The sequence below is a fragment of the Diceros bicornis genome, chromosome 23 (assembly GCF_020826845.1).
Source record: "Diceros bicornis minor isolate mBicDic1 chromosome 23, mDicBic1.mat.cur, whole genome shotgun sequence".
Lineage (NCBI taxonomy): Eukaryota > Metazoa > Chordata > Mammalia > Perissodactyla > Rhinocerotidae > Diceros > Diceros bicornis.
The window spans coordinates 27205604-27225862 of record NC_080762.1 but is presented as its reverse complement, the minus strand read 5'-3'; the positions used below and the strand labels follow the sequence as shown (position 1 = coordinate 27225862).

Here is a 20259-nt window from a genome sequence, read left to right as displayed (position 1 = left end):
AACGTCATTCCCATTTTACAGCTGAGGAAACTGAGTCACAGCGTGTTCAGTGCCATGCCCGAGGTCACTTAATGGTAAAGCCCAGTCTTGAAACTGACTTGAAACACTACTTAATTACACTTTCATTAATATGCTTTTCTCTGTAATTCACCCTGTTGAAGAAGAGGAGGATGTGGGGAGGAGGGAGAGATTACTTGGGACCTTTAAATGTTCGGTCATGAGGTTACAAGGCTGTGATAAAAGGTGAGCTGGGCCACTTCCTGGAGATGGTAGAATCATTGGCAGAATGTCCCAACTCACTGAATTTCCGAGTAACCACGGGATTCCATTTGCAAGATGAGAATAAAATCTAACCTTCTTACATGCTTATGCTGACTGAACCCAGGCCACTAAGCCCCATTTGCCTGGCAGGGTGTTGGAGCGGTGGCTCATAGCTCCCGTTCATGGGGTCTCCTCCTTCATTTTGTCACCAGCCAGCATTGCCTAGGGCAGGCCTGGACGTCGCTGTCCAGCTTTTCTTTCTTCCCATTTTCTTGCTCAGCAGCTCAGCTGGTGGGTAGACAGTGGGAGGCTTTCACAGGGAAGAGGGGCACGTTGCCAAAGTGGGTGAGGGTGCACATCTCTGACCTAATAGTAGGAATCCTGCTTAATGCCAAGTGAACCCTTGATAGTGAGTCCAGAATTTCAGTAAGGGAAAGGGGAAGTAGCACATGTGGCATGCCTGCGATAGCCAGGTGTGGCCTCATTTCATCCCCCGACAATCCTGGTGGAATAGGCATCCTCTGCATCTTACCAAGGAGGAAGATGAGGCTTGGAGACGTTGCCCAAATCAGAGCTGGTAAGTGGGGGAACCAGTAGTCAACTCAGGCCTGCCGGACCCAGAGCCCGACCTCTCCCCTCTAATCAAGAGGACAGCAAACTGGCTAACATTCAGTTGAGGTTTATCAACTGTTTATGGAGAGGAAAGGAAGAGAAATGAACATCTGTTGAGCATCTGACTCGTGCACAGCTCCTTCTGGGCACTAGGAGGTAGAAAGGTGACTATAATGCAGTGCTTGCCCTCAAGGCACTTACAGTCTGGGGGAGATGGAAAGAGGAGGGGGGGAGAGGCCTGGGCAGGAGGAGTGAACCTTATGGGAAGACCAGTTGCTCACATTTGTATGTGCAGGCCTCTTCTAAGTGTTTTTCAGTAGTAGTTATTCGGATCTGGATCCATACGACAATTACCATTGTCTTCATTTTGCTGATGAGAAAGCTAAGACAAGTAACTTGCCCAAGGTTGCCAAGTTAGTAAGCAGAGTCAAGATTCAAATCCAGACTGTCTGACTCCAGAGCTGCATTTTCTTTAAACCTCCGTAGGAGAATAGGCTAATTGGTCCCTTTGTTACACTACTTGATAAAATTCTTTTATCTATCTCAGTAGTCTTGGGGGAAAGTTCCTAGAGAGAAAGCAAGCCTACCTCCCAACTTCTCTAAGTGTTCATTTCTTGTTTTTTCCAGCAACAAAAGTAGCAAACCTAGAATACCAACTGATTACTCCACAGTGGGAGATGTAGGTGTGGACCAGAACACTGGATGTGGCATGTCCAGACCGTTGTCTCTAAGTCACCATATTTACATTGGCATCTGCCTAACCCATAGCCAGAAGTTTGCTTGGGAAGCACCAAGCGAGAGCAAGGGGGCTTTTTGGGAGGTGTGAGAGTGGTTTCTCAGCCACCACAGTTTGAGGTTTCCTTTTCCACTAATGTCTTTGCTAGTAGGAGCAGAACATAAAAAATCAGTTCACCATTCCTTCTTGATTTTACATCTGCAAGTTCTGCTGTCCGAAGACACATGGCCTCAGTCTTCTCATAGTCACCTCAATTGAAAATGGCTCTGATTTCTGCACCAGGGTAATTTAATCTGGTTGACAAAGCAGTGAGTAATGGGAAGATGTGGGACGAAAAAATGATGGCCTTTAGAAAGCCAGAAAGCATTGGGAATTGTAACTTAAAACACATTCTAATATCACTCATTCAAACGACATTAAAGGAAGAATGGGGGGGAGGGTGAAAGATTTTACTGCCATTACTGGAGTGAGAAGTGACCAGGTCAAGAATAGCACCACGAATCCATAAGTAGCATGGGGCCAAAAGAACATAAAAGCATGAAATATATGATGGCTATTTGGATGATATATGTTTCTGCATAAAGAATCAGGCTAGGGTCTTGTATGTGGACCAGAGTCGTTACTAAAAATATTAACCTGGCTTCAGCCAATTTCAGAAGATGCAATGATGAAATTGCCCACAGCCCCTTGAGATTGGAGAGTTCTTTTTACCATGGGTTCCCCAAGAAATTACAGCTTTTCTCTGAAGTCAGAGATGCTCAGGCTTTGCCAGCTACAGTGGGGTGACGAGGCAAGTGATTTAAGATGGGGAAGAACCGCCTCTCCTCCACTAAATCACATTTCCTCTTGGCCTCTGTGGTTCCATGTCACCTCACAGCGCAGTCTCCACCTGCCGTAATTCACTCACGTTTTCTGACCCTTCCTGATTTTCTGTGCACGCGTGGTGGCTGTTTTTCTTCTAGGCTTTCAGAAAACCAGCCCATTCATATGGTTGCAGAAATTGGAAATGCATCCATTAAATAAAGGCCTGTGTAGCTTTTATGGCCTGACAGTGACTGCTGTTTGGTGATGAGTTAGAGCCAAAGTGGGAAGCATTCGAAACCCCAAACAAACACAGGCCGAGTTGTAGTGGGTGAGGTGCAGGTGAGCAATTTCTCCACGGGCTTGCTGGTGACTCCTTATATTATTTCTCATAGGAAAGTCTGTCAGTAGCTTCAGTCAGGGTTCTTCATTCTTTTCACTATGCCCACCATTCTCGTACTTTATTACTATTTATTTTTTTTATCATTTTAAATAGATTCAAAGCAGACTGTGTCTTGAAATCAACAATCCAGGCAGCTACAGTTGTCTTCAAAGAAGTCATCATATTTGCTGGTTCTTGGCAAATTATAGTATTTTTTTTTTCCATTTTGAAGTTATTCTGTTTCTGGTTACCTGACTTTATGCGTTTTTGTTTGTTGATATGATTACAAATGACTTCAGTGGGCAGATATTTTCCTAGATGCAGAACTAATTAAGTTTAGTCGAAGATTTTGAAAAGGTTGTAAACTTCCTTTAATCTTCAACCTTTAAGATTCCAAATACCAGTTCTGCAGCTTCTGTAAGCTGGAAAAAAAATATCCCCCCAAATAATAAGGAAAACAATGTATAAACATTTCCCAAACTATTCTCTCCACAAAGAATTCCATTTATAAATGAAATACTCCCTTCTTTGTCTTTGCCTTGGAGCTTGGGGGATAGCTGTTTGTATTTGTACATTTTCTGAATTTCTGCAGTTTACACTTGTTTATGGTAGATTGGGGAGTTCAGAGTAACCATTTGCAAATGTTTGAAGATATTCAAAAGAAAATATCCCCCCTCCTCGATTTTCCAGGGAAATGACATATTCTCTTTAAGTAAAATAATCAATGGAAAAAATGTGTACCGTGAGTAACCCATTTGCCCTCACTTTTTCCGTTCCCGAGGAGCAACAAGTCCATGCAACTTCCCACCTTTGTGGCTCCCAAAATTTCTTACGTGTTTCTAAAACCAGAAAGAAAATATGAGACTCTTTTCCCTGGCCCCAGTTCCCTGGTGCTCTCCCAGCCTCTGCAGCAGGGGTTCCTTCCACTTTTTGTTTTCTCTAGGAGAGCTCGAGGAGGCAGCTGTAGTTTTGGGTTTTTGGAGTTTAGAGTTTAATTATTAGTCTGGTCATGGAGCCACAATCTCAGAAAGGACTATTTCAAAGGGGGCAGGTGACTCGCCTCACTAGGAAAGCCAAAAGGGTGCAGGTGACTGGTAACTTTCTGCCAGTTTAGTTTCTCCTGCTGAGAAGTGTGAGAGAGTGGTCTTCCTGAGTTGTCTGCAATCCATCCATTGGAGATATTACAATGAGTGCCTACTTTTAAAGCAAGGAAAAGAAGAAAAATTGGGAGTGAGAAGAGAAAATCAATACAAATGGGATGTGCTTGGATCCTAAGCCAGACTTAAGATTTTGAATGTTCTAGTACTTGACTATTGGAAATGTTAATTGGCGACATCATCCCTGCTGTTAAAGTTTCGCCTGTCTGTCAGGATGCAGATGGCCGTCCAGTTCTAGGAATAGATCATTCAAAGAGCCAGCAAGAAACACCAGGTCTGCGTCATGCACACAGTGAGTGGTGAGACCTGAAAGAGCGCTTGCTGTGGTCATTTCAGACTGTAGAGGAGAGTTTGCTGGGATGAACAGTGTCAAGATTGGCCTTAGACGCATTGCATTCAATGCTGCTGGGTCTATTTTAACCTAATGACAAGGGGATTGAAGGAGGGTTTTCATGTACAGGCCTCTGGCTTTTAGATATTATTTCAATCAGATTATGATGGAATAGGAAATGACATATGTGACTAGGTATGTATTTGTTTCAGATGTAGCCGTAACCCCCCATCTTCAGCAGGGCTGGGACTAGGGTGAGGCAAGAGAGGTGCTTAGTGTGCAAACTTTAAAGAGGAGCTCACTCTCAGAGTTATGCAAGTGCAGCACTAGTCCTGGCCCTGATCTCCAGACCTTCTGATCCGTGTGGCAGCTCCCTAAAGCTGGTCGGCTCCATGGACTAGTCCACGGATGGCCTTCAGCAAATCCCCCTGGAATGTCGTGGAAAGTTTTATGTGCCTATGCACAGAGGCATTTTCCTGGGAGGAGAGGTCCATAGATTTTGGCTTCACTGAAAGTATGCCTTATATCTTTGAAGGATTATCTTATATTATCACCATCTGAGTTGGAATTTTTCTTGTTACTCTGAGGAAGCTGAATTAATTGCAAGTTTCCCTTAAAACTTAGAATTTATTTTTAGCAACTTTTGCTGTGGACCTAATGTTGCAGAATCACTGTTGCAGCTACATAAGGTAGCACTTGCCTCAGTAAGATTGCCTTAGTGACAAAATGCAAAAGGTTGTAGACCTTTCTTCAAGTTACCATGTCCTAGGAGTGCCTATGGTGAAAGAAGAAAAGGCAAGCAAGAAAAGAAACAAGCTAGATACTTGCCCGGGACTTGGATGTTCAAAGTTTCTATGTTTCTACTGTGTAGGGAGATGCTGTCCTTCAGTGGAAAACTTTCTACCCTGCTGTTGAGGCCAAGGGAGTGGAATGGTGAGAGTCCGAGAAGTGGATGGCTCAGTAAACACCAGTGCATTGATGTGGCTCTGTCTGGGAGAGCTACCCATCCTCCCTAGCTCCCTAGCATGCTTCTTCACCTGGAGAGAGTGTGCTTGGAAAGGAGAAGGCATTCGACCAGCTATTAGCAAGCCATTGCCCAGAAGGGCACTGGAAATAAGCTCCCTGTCTGGTTTCCAATGAATCACTTCCTCACCGGCCTGAGTGGCTGCCTGGGCATCATAGTTCAATCATTTACACCTACCTTCATGCAGACAAGCATTGCGGAGGGGCAGAGGTGTTTGAGAACCAAAATACACTACAGCATGGAACACTTACGTCATGTACTGGAACACTTACCTCCACCCCCAACACTCTGCCTTTTCCAGACTCTCTTGTCAGTGAGATTGTGCCAAAGGGACAGAAGATGGCCATTCTATTTTCCTTCACCCTGTCCTGCGCCAAATTATTTTGTATTCTTCAGTTGCTGGTTTAAATGCATAACACTTTATATGTGGATGCAGGTTAAGGCAATGCATTCTGCATGTGTAAACTTTTTTTTTAATGCCTCAAAAGCATAAAAGGAATCCATTTCAGAGAAACAAATAAATTAGCTTTAAAAGATAAACAATTTAGTGCTGGGATCGTTTCACAGGGTCCCATTCTCAAGGAAAAGGAGTAAATGTCATCTCAGATGCCGGCTCTAAATACTCCTCTTGTCGAGCTCTTCTTCAGGTTTGTGGATTTCCACGGCATTCTGCTTGAGAAAAAAGTAGAGTGGGGTCAGGATTGAGAATGTGAGGCCCTCAACGAGGAGGGGAAACATGCACACACACACACACACACGCACACATTATTTCAAGGATTATTTAAAAGATTCTGGTGAAAACAACTGGAGCAAAAGCAAAGTATAGTAACTACAAAGACTTGGAATTAGTCTCTCATGCTTATATTAGCTCCTGAGTGTATGAAACATTCTTAAATTAGAAACCAGTCAAGTTGCCCCTGAGATCTCTTAATTCTATACTCCCAGGGCTGGGCTATGGTCATGAGCAATAACATGCTTGTGCATGTTGCCCAAACGCACAACTGAATAGGGAGAAGGGAACACGAGAGCAGAACTACCTTTCCACGCAGCAGTGGGGTCAGGACGGTGACAAACCAAAGCTGTCCAGGCTCCCCAGCCTCGTCTCATCTAGATATTTGTGTTGCCGGTTGTCTCATCATTTCCGCCTTTGAACCTCTGGTTTGTTGTCTTTCTTTGATAGCAAGCTGTGTTTTGTTTTGGGTAAAAGGGGAAGTAAGAATGTGACTGATGGCATTTAAAGAATAGGAGGGAGAAACACAGTTTATGGACTCATTTGATATGAAACACTGACCTAACATCCAAAAAATGCAATTAAAAAGTCTCTCTCTCCCTCATTTGCATGGCTTATTTCCCCAGACATGTTTTTGGTATAGAAAATGAACGGTATTCCCATACAACATGTGTCTCAATTTGTAATGATATCCTCCTTGCAGCTGGCTTAGTTCTCCAAGTGTTTCTAAAATGTTACTGTCTTAAATTTGAGCCAACCTACAATAACAAATTATCTAGAAGCAAAGTGGCTAGGCTGCATTTGGTGAGAGAAGGGGAAACCCTATATTTCATCCTTCGACTCTTGTTTTGGAAATTCAGGCTGTAATGTGATCTTTTTCTAAGGAAATCTACACACGCACACTTGAAAAATTGTGCAGATCGGGTGTTGTGGGAGCAGGAATGATCAGGTTCAAGTTTCTCTGCAAAGTTCTGCATCGCATCAACAAGCGCTTTTGATATTTTAAACCCATATTTAGAGTAATTTCAAGATATTTGGAGCACATGTGTTTAAATGTAAAACTTTGTCATTATGATTTGTTAGATGCTTATACTTTAAATATTTATAAGCCATTTTTAGGTACTTTATCCAAAAGTTTTCTCCCACTAGAATACTATACTGGAGTGATATCTGAGCATCATTATATATAGAAGGTCTAGGGGGAAGTCATTGCAGTGTGCGTGCATGTTCTTCCTGCTTTTCTGGTTTTAATTCAAATGCTGTTTTTAGCAGATTTCAGCTTATTTTAAAAATGTATAAAAAGTCATAAACAGGGTCAATTGACTGTGATTAGAAAAAAGTTCCCCAGTCCCCCAAAAGTGAAATGTCTGACTTGAATGGTGATGAGTCCCACCTCTTTTTCTTATCCTAAGAGTAATTAGTAAAACTTTCCATCAGGGTGTTGCATCTGAATCTGTGTCCACGTAAACTTAAAGTGTCACATTGTTCCTCCGAAATGTCTTAGGGACAATTTATTGGTGGTTAGATTGAATTCTTTACTATTCCCCTTCAGCCATCTTGGAAACTAAGACATAGGAGCCCGGCTTTATCATAGGTAGTCTGTTTGTGCACTTAATATGAAAAAGAGGAGAGGAAAAAAAAGCCTTCTTCCAAATCCAGAATCCATTTAAGCTTCGGAGGTTATAAATTTCCAACTGACCACAGGCCTCTGGGGCTCACACTCTTTTACGGCCGGCAAAATACAACTTTCTGGTAAGAACAGGGGAAAAGAAGGCTTAAAAAGACTCATAAACTGGCCTGGACATCTAATCGCTTGTACCAAACAGCATTTTCATGAGTTAAGTGTAAATGAGTCAGAAACATATAGATTGAATTTCTCTTAAAATACACATGGGTTTAGAAATTAAGGCCACAGTGCTTGGCAAAATAAGTTTTCATTTTAGCCAAACCCCAAATGTTTGAAAAAATAGTTCTACAATTTGCCAAACCAAAAATACATCCAGGTCCCTCCATCCTCTCATTTAATAGAATGGCATCATAAACATGGGACTTAATGTCTATTTTCAAATCAAGATTTGAACGACGTGAATCCCAAATGCTAACTGAAAACCTATGAGAAAGTTTTTGTGGAAAAACATCATGAACGTGCAAATGAAGTTTCTGATTTTGGTTCAGGGTTCTGATTTTGACAGCACCCCTCACCGTCTGATCACGTGATCAACTTGTTCTCTGTCTCAGCTGTGTGTGTGTGGCCTATGCACAGGAATAATAACTTTTAAAAAGTCCTGTATTTGGAGTTCTTAATTTATACTTAATTCATGTATCACAATCTGCAAAACTTAATAAACTCCTAATCATATCCAAATGGAGGGAGGCAGTCCCCTTTCACTTATTTATGGTTCAGAGATAGTCATTTATTTCTCTAGAGGGTAAAACATATCCATTTTTAACTAACAATATCTAACATTGACTTCATGCAGGGACACTGTTATTAGGAGATGTCAGAAAGGAAGGAAGGAAGGAAAGAAGGGAGGAAGGAGGGAAAGAAGGAAGGAGGAAGGAAGAAAAGAAGGAAGGAAGGAGGAAAGAAGGGAGAGAGGAAGGAGGGAGGGAGGAAGGAAGGAGAGAAAAGAAAAAAAAGTGGGAGAGGGTGTGGCAGGGATCCTTGACTTGTTTTGAGGAGCTAATAACCTTCTGAGAGGGATACAAAATAACCGAGGTCGCTTTTACAGGCAACATGTGGAACCTGCAAACTGATGTGATACAATAGATAGCAGGCTTCAGCCAGGGCAGGGAGTGGGGGCAATTCACCTGTTGTAACAGAGCCCCTAGCTCAGGGGCTGCCAGAATGAGCACACAAGTGTTTGTTGAGCGAATGAATGAGAAGAGTCTCAGGAAAGGACTAGCTAGCTAACGGAGTTACCCTGATACCGTTCCATAAGGCAGGTGAGTTTGGAGTTAGGTTCTACAGCTGGGGAGGGACATGGACTGGCAGCCAGGAGAGGAGGAATAAGGGATACAATCGGATGTCAAAAGCCACAGATGTAGAGAAGAGCAAGCCACGTTAGGGATGACCTTGCCCTTCACTTGGCTGGAGCCGAGGGCTTGACTGCAGAGGGAAAGGAGCAGGAGGCTGAGGAGGGCAGGGAGCAGTGGAGCAGGAGGTTGTGGAATTTGTACTCTGTACATTAGGCAGCGTCACCACGACCTCGAGCAGAGCAGTGACAGGATGAAATCTGTGTTTGCGGAAAATTACTTTAGCAGCTGTTCGTAGACTGAAAGGAAGCAAGACTGGCATCGCTAAAGCTGATCACATCCTGATGACAGGCTAATTACCAGCGGTTGATTCTAAACATTGCAGAATGTTATCGCTACAGTGTGAGGGGCGGACACTGCCATATCTATGTCTTAAGTATGTAAGCAGTGGGAGGAAGAACTCCTTTCTTTGTGCCTAGAGTAGGCCTAAGGAGGCCTCATAGCACACGGTAGAAGGAAACCTCACAAAGGCCAGTCAAGGAGGATGCTGGCCAGGCCCCAGACTGCCACAGAAACGGGCACCGCCCCTCTGACCAGCTGCTCTGAGCCTTAGGCCAGCGGGGCAGGGAGTGGTGTGGGCTGTCGGCTGTCGCCTAGTGGATGCACGGAGGCAGGCGGCGGCCCTCCTGGCAGAGGACTTCCCTGATGATGGACACGGAGACTGGGCAGTGGCCACAGTGATGCCCAAATGCTCTGTCCTTGGCCTGAAGAGCAGCCATAAGGCTTGGGTGTCGTGCTCTACCTCAGACACCGAGACTTTCACAGAATCTGAATCAGATCCTTGCAGGGCCTGCAGGTCCTTTTAAGGGAGTTTGGCAACTTTTGGAGATGTTATTTATCTTTTTTAACTTCCCAGGCCATAGACCTTCTGAAGCTTCCATGTGTGGCATCAGTGGGCTCCCAGGAGTGAAGGAAGGTGGCAGTGTGGTTTTGTGGATAAGAATATCTGCTCTGGAGTTGGGCTGGCCTGGGTTCAAATCCTGACAGAGCCATTTATTAGGTGAGGGAGGAAGTGACTCATCCTCTCTGAGTTATTATTTTCATGAGTAATAATAGCAGTGCTGTGAGGGGTAGGTAAGAAAACATATGGAGAGTATGGCACATCATAGGTGCCGTAGAAATGGCAGTTACTGTCCTGTTAAAAGGCCATAATGCCTGGGAGAAGAGCACAGGGCTGGTGTGAGGCCTGCTGTGATTTGAAAACCAGCTGCGTTGCTTACCAGCTGTGAGTTTGGACAAGTTTTATAACCTCTTGTGCCTGCATTTTCTCATTAAATAGTTGTAACAGCTAATATTTATTGAGCACTTCCTACGTGGAGGCAGTGTTCCAAATGCTACATGCCCACGAGAACCCTATGGGATACCCATTAAACCCATTTTACAGATGAGAAAAGTGAGGCACAGAGAGGTTAAGTCTCCCACCCAGAGTCTTTGGCCAGTAAATGGCAGCTCTAGGATTTGAGTGGCAGCCTGGCTGCAGAGTCTCCATGTAAAACTACTGAGCATGTCTTATATACAAAAAAAAATGAATTATAGAGTTATCAGGCTCCAGTGTAAATAACGTAAGTTAAAATGTCCAGGAGGTACCTGGCACATAGTAGGTACTTACTGTAAGAATTGTTATGGTGGCCCCTGCAGCCCAGAGCTTCTTCACTCAGATGTGTCATGGAAGGTAATGAAACACTTCCATGCTGTCATTCCAGAAATTCTCGTAAGATGTCTGGTTCCACTTTTACAAGTCGAGACTGGGACAAACAGAGTGAATGCTCAAGGTCACAGAGTGGCACAGCTAGGATTAGAACCTGAGTCCTCATCTGCCTTTCCTCGCAGTGGGACATGGGATACGACAAAGCTGCTTGAGTTACACGCCCTGTGCCAAGGACCAGAGTCATATTTTTGCCACCCACAGCATCGCTTCCCCACGTTGGGCAGCTGATTTCAGAGAGGAAAGAGATTGTACCTGAACATCTGGGGTAGAAGGGTTGAAGGGTTGCAGAAAAGCAATTATTAACCACAATCCCCATATCCTGGGCTGTTTGTTGTGGCGGTGGGGGGATCGGTATGCTTGCTCTTACTTTTTACAGTGAAATTTCCATGAATATGAAGCCTCTCTCCTCCTTTTTCTCTCTGCTAATGGGCTGGTTGTAAAAAAATAAATAAAGTGTCAGAAAGACCTCTTTTCTGGATCTCACCTAAAAATCTTAAAATCTATTGATCCATAGACTTACTTGCCACATAAAGCTGCTTTTTTTCTAGGTTCTTTTGTTTTTTTTTTTTAATGCCTAGAAGGCCTGTGTTCAGATAATATAGAGAAATAACAAACTCAATCTTAATATAATAAATATCTACTTTTTTTTGTCCAAGGCAGAATTTTTGGAAGGCACGAACCAGCATCGGCTAGTTTGTATCCTAGATAGGATGTGAATGAAAATACAATTATTATTTCTTATCAAATAACTTCTCAGAGTTCTTGTTTGCAAAGCAAAGGAGCTGGACTGTGTAAGTCTCTAAGGCCCCTCACAGCTCTGACACTGTGACCCCCGCTTGTCAGAGTAAGGAAGGGAAGAGATGAAACCTGAACTGGGGTCAGCACTCCATGGATGGGCTGTGAACTTTGGGGTCATAGGAGCTGGACTTCAATTCAGCTTTGCCCCTTTCTAGCAGTGACCTTGAGCAAATAAGTTCCTTAACCTTCCTGGGAACGTTTCCTCATCTGTAAAATGGGGACAATAAGGAACACTTTAGTAGCATTGTTGTTTCAATGAAATAAGTGTATAAGTGAAATAAGTATATAAAATATACTTGTTTTCAAGTGAAATAACTATATAAAAAGTGCCTAAGGCAGTATTTGACATAAGGAAGGTGCTCAATAAAATTTGACTCCTTTCTTTGAAAACACTACAGCTTCCTCAAACCATAATGGGAAGTGCTTGGTCCTGAAAGCTGGGGGCATAGGACTCTAGGCTCTTCTTCAAAATTTCCTGCAGAATATTAGCTATATCATGTAATGCTTCTTTGTTCTCTTTTTCTCTTTTGTGAAAATGGGTGTAGCCACCTGCTCCAGTGCATTTGTACAAATGTGCGCTGTGTGTCATGAATCCCTGTCTGCTTTTAGCAAAAGGCCAGAGACAGAGTCATTTGCTTTGCTTAAACTCCCAGCTTCCAGAAAGGACCAGAAGTAGTTAAAAAGGATCAGTTGTCCAGGGTGAAGCGCACAAGAGGAGGTTCCCTGGTTCAAGGTTCTTTGTCCCCCAGGAACTTTCAGAGGTCAGTAGGAGACAGCAGTGACTCCTTGTAAGACTACACAGGCCTCTCTATCCGTTTCACTCAGAGAACCAGCTAAGCAAAGAAAACCAAAATTTTAATTTGTAAAACAAAGAAAGATGGAGTTATCTCAGTAGGGGGTCTTGTATGGTTGTGATTTTTATTGATTAAAGAGTAGAATAAGAGATATTGCTAAAGAAGAAAATTATATATATATATTTTAAAAAGCAAGATCTTATGTTTGGTTTAATTTTTTTCTTTTAAATATACGTGAGCCTTAGCTTGTCAAACCCAAGGGGTGAGCAGCTCAGTGGTGATGAAGTTGCGATTCAGACCAGAGCCAGCCCTGAGCTAAGCTGATGCTCACCCTTGGCCCCCACACCCCCCTCCTCACCACGGGTTATTTCCCATGACAATCACACTAAAAAGGAGAAATGATGTTTTTTAATTACGTTCATCAATTAGCGAGCTATAAGAAAAGAGATGCCATCCACTTCATAAATGAAAACTGTTTCCATCTCAGTAAACGCCATTTCAAAGCTCTTCATGAAGCAATAGTTGACTGAGGAGAGAGGGAACCATTTTTTGGGCAAAACCTTGCCAAGCGTAGTCCTTTCTGGCATGGGCTTGGTGCGGAGACCACTATCTGGCATCACACCCGGCTTTATCAGCTGGTGCAGGTGGCTCTGTTCATTGACTGCAGGGCTGTACCCTTGTGAGTGTCCCAGAATAGCTGTGGCTACCTGAGAGCTGTCCAGTCCTCTGGGACATGTTATTGTCCCAGATAAACAGCGTGGCCAAAGCCAGCACGTAATGGCTGTATTTAAACGTGATAAGTGATGGGCCGACGTGCCCAAGTGAGTGGCATCATTAGTAGGACCTGGGTTATAGGACAAAGGCAAGTCAGTTTGGCAAAAGGCATTTCTTGCACGTCATAGAGTTGACACCACAGGATTTTAGATTCCTGGGAATAACAACGACAGACACAGAGAGGTTGCCTTCTAACCAGGTAAGACAGGACAGACCCACAGGATTTTGATTATGCTAATGACAAAAGTATTTAAGGAAAGAAAGAGGAATGAAAGTTTGGAAAATGGATTAGATTAATCGAAGCAGGCTTTCTGGTAGAGGTGGACTCTTGCACCATGGAGGGACTAGCTTGGAAATGTTGGGATGTAGAATAAGACAGACATTTTCTCTGGACACACATTTTCTTTGGGGAATGATGCCTGGGAATTATAAAATTTCCTTTTAAATGCAATCAGCGTAAGTCTTAGTGTGTAAAGGCCAAGAAGAAAAGATAAGACTGGCCATATTTTGACAGTATCAGCACTGAAAGAATTTATTAGTGCTCAGGCACATTTTTGTACTCTATAATTCTCTGAAAATTCTTGCGTAATAAAGGAGAATGAGTAACTCAGTCACACTCTTAGCAATGCTTTTGTGATGAAAAGGAAAAGTGCCAGGTGGACGGAGGCTCTCTCAGTGCACTTGGTGTGCAGTTATGATTCCATGAGGAAGACACTTCATTCCTCTGGCCAAAGGGGGCAGATGGGCTTGGAATTCTGAAGGTACCTGACTGTCCATGCCTGCTGAAGACCGTGCGCTGTGGAGCTGGTCTTCATACACTGTACATACAGGTTATACAGGATGGGCTGTGTGCGTGTAATGTGCCATGTAACAGGGCTCTGGGTTGTCCTGCTTTCAGACAAACCCCAATTCAGAAGAAAACCCAAATGTGAGGCACAAGTAGAGCCACTTCCCCAGAACCCCCTGCATTAAGGGACACTCCAAAAATCTCTGCCAGTGGTGAGTTCGTGCGCGTGTGTGTGCACGTGTGTGTGATTAATAGAGAGAAGGAGACTCTTTCTGCAACTTTGGACTTCGGGGCCCAGAAATTAATAGTCTTCCTTATACTCTGAGGACAGATTAATATTCAGCTGCTCAAGTTTATAATCTACATACTTGATACTGGCTTTGGTCCAAAGATCCTACAATCACAGATTGTGAGAGATGGAAGACATAATAGACAATCTCACCCAGGCCCCCATTTCACAGGAAGGATCAAGGCTTGGGGAGGTTAAGGAATAGGTCCAAGGTCACACAGCTAGTTAGGGGTCACACTGGACTGTAACTTACATCTCTGTCTTACTTACCGTAGTAATTTCCCCTTTGCTCAGATCAAGAAATTTAGACAGACAGGGCGGATTTTCCATAAGATCCCTCTGCTTGTGAAGGGCTTCCGCTCTGGAACTTTCTGCCCTGATCACTTTCTAAAACTCAAGCTTGCTTCCTCCCCACTCTTGAGTTTCGTACCTCGCATACCAATAACTATCAGGAAAGTGAAGCCCAAGCTTGGGTCTGCGTTTTCATCGATTCCAGAGTCTATTCCTGTGTCACCAACAAGGGGGCTGCCCTGAGCTAGTCAGAGCCAGAAGAACAAATGAGGATGACTTCAGGACCACCCCCTCCTCAAATGTTATGGGGAGAAAGAGATTTGTACTGCCACCATCTGGCCTTTGTGGGTGTCCCAGACACGGCAAGTGTGTGGTGAGAGGGAAGGAAACAGCACAAATTGTCTACTTTGCCATTCTCTTAAAATAAGCTCGGTGTGAGGACGCTTTCAGAGCAGCAGGAGTGGGGCTGCAAAAAATAGAGTGTGGTACAGCTGCATCCTTTAGAACTTTGGGGGAAAACACATATTATTTACCAGACAATAATAGATACCAGTGAATAATAATGATTATTATAGTGTTTGGGATGGCAAACGCTGTAGTTAAGGTTCCAGAATGGCTCTCATTATAATCTCGTTTTCCTAGTCCCTTATGAAAAGCCTTGAAATTTTCTCCAAGTAGGTCGATGCTGTCCATTTTGGCCTTTGTCCAAAGGTGACTTGAACATAAAGAAATTTATTTGAGAAATATTCCACTTTTTGGGGTCATGATTACATGAAAGAAAAAAGCTACATCATGGAAAAAGCAGTTATAGCATTCTTAAGGAAGTAATTCAAAATGGTGGTGGTTCCCAGTCACTGGAAGAAAGTGTTAAGCACTTTTTTTTTCCTTTTCCTTTTGAAAGAAAGAATTTACAGGCCCCCTCTGACTACAAGATTTGGTCACTCTTGATCCCAAGCCCAGAGGTGGGGATGGTTTCCCTCCCTCCACAGCAAGTTTCAGGCTGTGCTCGCTAAACGGAAAAGAATCGTCCCCGGAAGAAGCTACGCTGGTGTCTTTGGATCCATTTGTCATTTCCAAGGCTCCTTCTCAGTCCTTTGTGACCTCGTATTTTACGGTGGCTTTTTGTTTCTGCATCCCTCTCGCCATTGTCTCTCATTCTCAAAAAAAAATAAAACCAGAAAGAAAGGAAGGAAAGAAGGAAGGGAGGGAGGGAGGAAAGAAAAAAGAAAGAAAGAGAAAGAGAAAGAAAGAGAGAAAGAGAAAGAAAGAAGTTATGAGCTCTTTATTCAGAGATAAATATCCACATTTCCAAATCTGACCATGCCAAATGAAAAGGTTTCCATGGCCTTGTAATTCCACCCCCATTGCATATTTGTGGTGTTTTGCATTTTCACTTTGGTTATTTAATATACATATTAAATGCACACAGATCTGGTGATTTAATGTGATTTGGGGAACTCAGGCATTTCCTGTCATGCACATTCAGATTTTCAAACCTTGTTTTTGGCTGATCATGTTGGTTCCATTAACACGAGGATTTGGATAGCCGGGTTCAAAGCACAAGCTTGGACTTTGTCCTCCCCATGGGCATTTTGACCTCCTCACCCTTGTACTAAATTCATGCTACAGACACTCTGAGCAAGTTTTCAGGTCTCTTTGTGGCCTCCATTTCTTCATCTATAAAATGAGGAAATCTGTAGTATATTATCCTGGGTTCCCTTCAAGTTCTGAATTCTATCACCTCTCTGAAATTATTTGTTCATTGTTCTAGGAATAATCGCAACCATTGTAAAGATGTTTATGAGTCCTTTGTCACCACCTCACATTAGCCAAATTTTACCCATTCACATTTCTGACATCCCCATTTATTGGCAGGAGAAAAAGGTACTATTTTGGGGCATGGGGAGCGAGAGCTGCAGGACCCTCATTCATTTGACAAATATGTGTCGAGCTGAACTAGGAGCTGGGTGTAGAGAGCAAAACAGACACAGCCCCAGACCTCAGGGACTTTACAGTTGGTTGGCAGACTTCTAAGTGGCTGCTTACTGGGAGTGACTGAGTGTCCTCAAGAGGTTATATTTCAAACCAAGGGACTAGCAGCAAATGAAATAAGCCAGTAGGGATGGAGAGGCAGAGCCTAATGTCAGTGGTGAAAGTTGGGGTGGGTATTCCCCAGAAACGAACTTTCCTGGGGAATAAGACCCTCTGCCCCAGGATCCCAAGGCCCGGTTGGTTTATTGTCTTCCAGTCCTGTGCTACTGTTTGATTAGGATATGAAGAGATGTGAATGGCTCACTTTTGTCAGGCAAGACCCTTAGAAAGGGGCATTTCTGCCAGCTTAGTTGCCTCCGTAGGAAACCATAGGAAGAGAGATCTATGTGTCCATGGTAATTTTTCCTGTGCTAAAAAGTGAATCTCTTGGCTTTCTTCCTTTGCAGCAAACACCAGAGCGTGGAATACAGGGGTGAGGTCTAGAACTCCAGGCTTGTCTGGCTTTGGGGTGACCTTGGGCAACTCAAAAGATCTCCTGCCAGTTAAGCATGCATAAATGTGGAGGGTGAAAATTGCCAGGTCGCAAAGGATGCTGTTGTGGTCTTTGGGTGAGGGCGTGGTGCGCCATGCTCATTATGGTATTCCAAAAAGCGACTCGAGTTTCATTTCCTTGCGCAGAGCTGGCAGGGCGTACCCTGAGCAGAACCGTGAATGAAAGTCATGTTGAAATCATGCTGTGCTGCCTTAGTTCTAGGGACTCATCTTAGGTCTGACCTGATGGCTGGAGAGTGTGTTGCTCTGACTCATGCCTGGGTTCTCCCCAGCTTGGGGGAGGGGGGGTGGTTTGGTCCAGTAGATGCTCACAGGCCCCTTCTCGTCTTTTTCCAGGAACGCTCACTCACAGGGTACCTTGCATGGAGAGAGGGCGCAGAGCAAACCATGTCCCGCCATCCAATGACACCAGCTGGTCAGCTCACCACCCCCTCTGGCTAAAACTCAAGAAAATAAAGCCGCTTCCTGTCATTAAGCATCTCAGAGGAAGCAGCTCTCCCTCGGTGGCCTCTAGCCCAGAGAAGCCAGCACATCTTGGACCCACCAAGCAGGCCCAGCCTTCCTGCTGCCACCATCTCTGCTTCTCCCCAGAGGAACTTAGGGATTTTGCCCTTGGTTTTAAAAAAACAAAACACCAACAAGCCGCAAGGACCAATGTAGGTATTCTCCCCGCTCCATCTTCAAGGCTCAGAGGGTGAGGCTGGAAGATGATACGGATTTGGAAACAAAAATCTTTTTTAATCTTTTTAAAAACTGCTGTGGTTTTGCTGCTACACTAAGAATTGTGATTTGCATTGTACGGTTTTGGACCTAGACTGTCCACGTTTTGACGGCGGAGAGGGATCACACTGGAGTCCCAACACTTCAGGTTCATCTCTGTCCTGCCCAGGATGCACTTTTAAATGAAGAGTTAGAATATTTTATTGGCTAATATACTTTTCTTGTTATTTTTACAAAGGCCACCTTTATCCTTTTTAATGCCATATTTTCAGTGTTACACTTTTATGGCTTTTAATTTTCGATTTGACAGATGTAAGAAGCAGCATGAATAGTTTATACTGTGGTTTTTCAGAGACTGAACGCCAAGAGAACTCGGTAAATGTTTATTCTTCTCAGCTTTCTCTTTAAATTCCCCTAAATAGCACCCCATTTGGGAACAGAGCAAGAGTGTTGAACTGAAGACCAAAATGCCCTCAAGGTGTAAAATAATCTGAGGGGGAATATTTGCTGGGCGTCACGAAAGACTTGGATGAAATTTCAACCCTGATGGTTTTCGGTGATCCAGGAAGTCAGTGAAGCAATCTCTCTATAGCAGAGCCCTTTCATGATAATTAGAATGGTATGGACAAACCAATGAAAACAAAAGGGAAAGTGAGAAAGATCACCCATGATTCTGTTTCACTGTTTGCTTTCTCCTGTCATGGTTAAGAGAAATGTGCAATTCGATCCTCAATCAGTGGGTGGAGGATAACAGGGTAGATTTTCTTGTGTGCACTTGTACAGTTGTAGCTGCGAGTCCAGAAGTCCTCTAGAGCATGTGTACTGGCACTGAGTCGGTGAGACAGTCGTGGAGTATCCCATTCTGATGAGTACAGAAAAAAAAAGAGAAAAAATAAGAAAAAAATCAAAAAAAGAAGAAAACTAAAAAAAAAATCAAATCACCTTGTGATTCAGTGTATCTGTTTACTAACTCAAATAAAGCAATTGTTCCCTCTGGAGGGGTCCAGGCGCCCCTGCCCACAGGGCTGCCGAGCCGGCAGCAGGGGTGGCGGGTGGTGGGCGGGCGAGGCTGGGACGGTGTCGCGCCGGCCTTGGAGCCCCGTGGGGCCGTGGATGCGGTGTACATACTGTATTTCTATATTCTCCTTTGTACAGAGTCACTTAACAAGTCAAGCTACTGTTTTACAGGTGCTCCTTATTTATTAGAGCTGTGAGAGCTTGGGGGACACACCTGGCGAGCGAGCTCGCTTTTTAAAAATGAAATTGAGGGGCAGGGGAAGGGAGGTGGGAGGGAGGGGAAGCTCGCGAGCCCGGGGAGAGATTTATAAAAGTAAACAAAAGGAAAACTTCCAGCAACAAATTGAACCAACCAACCAACCCACCCACCCGAACGCCAAATCCCCCGCGCAGGAAGCAGCAGCCCCTCCTCTGGGGGCTCATTTCCTTGCGGGGCTCCTGACATCCTCCTCTCTCCCTGACCGGTGTCAGATTCATCAAACAAAAATAAATCTCTAAGAAAAAAAAATGCACTTACATGTGCTTATTTTGCTTTTCTCATTATTATGACTATTGTTATTTTTCCTTGTTACAGATGTTCCTTTCTTTCCTCCAGGGAAAAATTTTTAGAAATAAAGCTAGTACGTTTTAAAGGATGTTGAGATATAGGGGTGACGCGGGCCCTTCCCAACCTGCTGTGGATCGTGCTTCTCTGCAAACAAGAGCACATGCATGTGTTCCAGGGTCTGCTTCCCCACCACGTCCATTGTTGACAACACACACTGCGTGTAGAGTGAGTTATTGGGCATGTAGAGTGTGGTGTCCCTTCCCGAATGCTCTCCAGGTCCTGCTCTTTTTCGGCTCCGAGGGTTCGGATGTAAGGCTTAAGAAGCACCACGCAGTGGATGCAAACCTCCGCCGTGGGTTCCCCTCCGATCAGTCCACCATCTCGTCCTGTAGGTGGGAGGTGCTTTGTGTGAATGGGAAGGGTCAATCTGGATTTTTTTGGTACCTGAATTAAACATCAGAAAGTTTCTAAGGTGGAAAGTACCTTAATACCTAGTTCTAGTCAATGTAAATCTAGTCTAGTCCTCTGGTTCTACGTATGAAAAAACTGAAGCCTAGAAAGGTGAATTGACTTGTCCACAATCCCACACTGATTTGGTTTAGCTTGTCAAAAAAACAAATATTCATTAAAAGCTTAGGCACCATCAGCAGTTTTCTCTAAATAACCATCCTAGGAGTGGATTCTGGAGACCTGGTTTCTTTCTCTCATGGAGCCTGAGGGAATCTCAGAGGTTCCTGGTGTGGGGTTATGTTTATGACTCTGTGGGAACTGCAGGTGTTCCCTTGACACTGGAAGGGCAGCTTGAGCTGCAAGGAGGCCTACAGCTGAGGACGTGCCAGGGCCTGAGCACCGAGTTGTGGCTGTCTGGTGCAAAGTCCCTGATAGCATTATTCATCTGGACTTGGCCATGGAGTCAATCA

The 20259-nt window shown here is 44.0% G+C and overlaps 1 protein-coding gene across 2 annotated transcripts in view; it reads left to right on the top strand.

Moving 5' to 3' along the window:
• The window catches only part of SOBP (sine oculis binding protein homolog), a 160565-nt gene extending 141526 nt beyond the window's left edge, over positions 1–19039 (top strand). For both annotated transcript variants that reach the window (XM_058566520.1, XM_058566521.1), the window contains one exon: positions 17392–19039. The gene's annotated coding sequence lies outside the window, so the exon portion shown is untranslated. The remainder of the gene's footprint in view (positions 1–17391) is intronic.
• Positions 19040–20259: the final 1220 nt, after the last annotated feature.